Raw genomic sequence first — 3,980 nt, forward strand, 5'->3', positions numbered from 1 at the left:
TTCTCCCTCTGCCTCTCTTTCGCTCTCTCTCTCTGTGTCTCTCATGAATAAATAAATAAAATCTTTAAAAGAAAAAAAAAGGATTTTTGTTTGTTTTTGTTTGTTTTTTTTCTTTAATTTTTTATTGTTATGTTAATCACCATACATTACATCATTAGTTTTTCATGTAGTGTTCCATGATTCATTGTTTGTGCATAACACCCAGTGCTCCACACAGAACGTGCCCTCTTTAATACCCATCACCAGGCTAACCCAACCTCCCACCCCACTCCCCTCCAGAACCCTCAGTTTGTTTTTCACAGTCCATAGTCTCTCATGGTTCTTCCCCCCCTCATTCTTCCCTACCTGCTATATTCTTCTTTTTTTTTCTTAACATATATTACATTATTTGTTTCAGAGGTACAGATCTGTGATTCAACAGTCTTGTACAATTCACAGCACTCACCATAGCACATACCTTCCCCAATGTCTATCACCCAGCCACCCCATCCCTCCCATCCCACCCACACTCCAGCAACCTTCAGTTTGTTTCCTGAGATTAAGAATTCCTCATATCAATGAGGTCGTATGATACATGTCTTTCTCTTTGACTTATTTCACTTAGCATAACACCCTCCAGTTCAATCTACGTTGTTGCAAATGGCAAGATCTCATTCCTTTTGATGGCTGCATAATATTCCATTGTATATATATATAACACTTCTTCTTTATCCATTCATCTGTTGATGGACATCTTGGGCTCTTTCCACAGTTTGGCTATTGTGGACATTGCTGCTATAAACATCGGGGAGCACGTACCCATTCGGATCCCTACATTTGTATTTGTGGTAAATACCTAGTAGTGCAATTGCTGGATGGTATGGTAGCTCTATTTTCAACCTTTTGAGGAACCTCCATACTGTTTTCCAGAGTGGTTGCACCAGCTTGCATTCCCACCAACAGTGTAGGAGGGTTCCCCTTTCTCCACATCCCTGCCAACATCTATCGTTTCCTGACTTGATAATTTTAGCCATTCGGACTGGTGTGAGATACCACTGGAGGTGGTATCTCATTGAGGTTTTGATTTGGATTTCCCTAATGCCGAGTGATGTTGAGCACTTTTTCATGTGTCTGTTGGCCATTTGGATTTCTTCTTTGGCAAATGTCTGTTCATGTCTTCTGCCCATTTTTTGATCAGATTATTTGTTCTTTGGGTGTTGAGTTTGATAAGTTCTTTATAGATTTTGGATACTAGCCCTTTATCTGTTATGTCATTTGCAAATATCTTCTCTCATTCTGTCGGTTGTCTTTTGGTTTTGTGGACTGTTTCTTTTGCTGTGCAAAAGCTTTTTATCTTGATGAAATCCCAATAGTTCATTTTTGTCTTGCTTCCCTTGCCTTTGGCGATGTTTCTAGGAAGAAGTTGCTGCGGCTGAGGTCGAAGAGGTTGCTGCCTGTGTTCTCCTTTAGGATTTTGATGGACTCCTGTCTCACATTTAGGTCTTTCAACCATTTGGAGTCTATTTTTGTGTGTGGTGTAAGGAAATGGTCCAGTGTCATTCTTCTGCATGTGCCTGTCCACTTTTCCCAACACCATTTGCTGAAGAGACTGTCTTTTTTCCACTGGACATTTTTTCCTGCTTTGTCAAAGATGAGTTGACCATAGAGTTGAGGGTCCATTTCTGGGCTCTCTATTCTCTTCCATTGATCGAAGTCTCTGTTTTGGTGCCAGTACCATACTGTCTTGATGATGACAGCTTTGCAATAGAGCTGGAAGTCTGGAATTGTGATGCCGTCAGCTTTGCTTTTCTTTTTCAATATTCCTCTGGCTATTCGGGATCTCTTCTGGTTCAATACAAATTTTAGGATTATTTGTTCCATTTCTTTGAAAAAAATGGATGGTATTTTGATGGGGATTGCATTGAATGTGTAGATTGCTCTAGGTAGCACTGACATCTTCACAATATTTGTTCTTCCAATCCATGAGAATGGAACGTTTTTCCGTTTCTTTGTGTCTTCTCAATTTCTTTCATGAGTATTTTATAGTTCTCTGAGTACAGATTCTTTGCTTCTTTGGTTAGATTTATTCCTAGCTATCCTATGCTTTTGGTTGCAATTGTAAATGGGATCGACTCCTTAATTTCTCTCTCTTCTGTCTTGTTGTTGGTGTATATGAATGCCACTGATTTCTGTGCATTGATTTTATATCCTGCCACTTTACTGAATTCCTGTATGAGTTCTAGCAGTTTTGGGGTGTAGTCTTTTGGGTTTTCCATATAAAGTATCATATCATTTGCAAATAGTGAGAGTTTGACTTCTTTGCCACTTTGGATGCCTTTTATTTCTTTTTGCTGTCTGATTGCTGTGGCTAGGACTTCTAATACTATGTTGAATAGCAGTGGTGAGAGTGGACATCCCTGCTGCGTTCCTGACCTCAGGGGAAAAGCTCTCAGTTTTTCCCCATTGAGAATGATATTCACTGTAGGTTTTTCATAGATGGCTTTTATGATATTGAGGTATGTACCCTCTATCCCTATACTCTGAAGAGTTTTGATCAAGAAAGGATGCTGTACTTTGTCAAATGCTTTTTCTGCATCTATTGAGAGGATCATATGATTCTTGTTCTTTCTTGTGCTAATGTAATGTATCAGGTTGAGTGATTTGTGGATGTTGAACCAACCTTACAACCCAGGGATAAATCCCACTTGGTTGTGGTGAATAATCCTTTTAATGTACTGTTGGATCCTATTGGCAAGTATTTTGGTGAGAATTATGCACCCATGTTCATCAAGGATATTGGTGTTTAATTCTCCTTTTTGATGGGGTCTTTGTCTGGTTTGGGGATCAAGGTAATGGTGGCTTCATAAAATGAGTTTGTAAGTTTTCCTTCCATTTCTGTTTTTTGGAACAGTTTCAGGCTTTTTTTTGTTGGGAGATTTTTGAGACTGCTTCAATTTCCTTAGTGGTTATAGGTCTTTTCAGGTTTTCTATTTCTTCCTCATTCAGTGTTGGTAGTTTCTACATCCTTAGGAATGCATCCAATTCTTCCAGGTTATCTAATTTGCTGGCATAGAGTTGCTCATAGTATGTTCTTATAATTGTGTGTATTTCCTTGGTGTTCGTTGTGATCTCTCCTCTTTCATTCATGATTTTCTTGATTTGGGTCATTTCTCTTTTCTTTTTCATAAGTCTGGCCAGGGGTTTATCAACCTTGTTAATTCTTTCAAAGAACCAGCTCCTAGTTTCGTTGATCTGTTCTACTGTTCTTTTGGTTTCCATTTCATTGATTTCTGCTCTGATCTTTATTATTTCTCTTTTCCTGCTGGGTTTAGGCTTTATTTGCTGTTTTTTTTCCAGCTCCTTTAGGTGTAGGGTTAGGTTGTGTATTTGAGACCTTTCTTGTTTCTTGAGAAAAGCTTGCATTGCTATATACTTTCCTCTTAGGAGTGCCTTTGCTGCATCCCAAAGATTTTGAACAGTTGTGTTTTCATTTTCATTTGTTTCCATGAATTTTTTAATTCTCTAATTTCCTGGTTGACCCATTCATTCTTTAGTAGGATGCTCTTTAGCCTCCGTGTATTTGAGTTCTTTCCGACTTTCCTCTTGTGATTGAGTTCTAGTTTCAAAGCATTGTGGTCTGAAAACATGCAGGGAATAATCCCAATCTTTTGGTACCAGTTGAGACCTGATTTGTGACCTAGCATGTGATCTATTCTGGAGAATGTTCCATGGGCACTAGAGAAGAATGCGTATTCCGTTGCTTTGGGATGGAATGTTCTGAATATGTCTGTGAAGTCCATTTGGTCCAGTATGTCATTTAAAGTCTTTATTTCCTTGTTGATGTTTTGCTTAGATGATCTGTCCATTTCAATTGGGGGGGTGTTAAAGTCCCCCACTATTATTGTATTGTTGTCAATGTGTTTCTTTGCTTTTGTTATTAATTGGCTTATATATTTGGCTGCTCCCATGTTAGAGGCATAGATATTTACAATTGTTAGATC

Source organism: Eumetopias jubatus, unplaced genomic scaffold (genome assembly GCF_037043125.1).
Source record: "Eumetopias jubatus isolate StellerSeaLion01/CBP00866 unplaced genomic scaffold, mEumJub1_p1.0 scaffold_3, whole genome shotgun sequence".
NCBI lineage: Eukaryota > Metazoa > Chordata > Mammalia > Carnivora > Otariidae > Eumetopias > Eumetopias jubatus.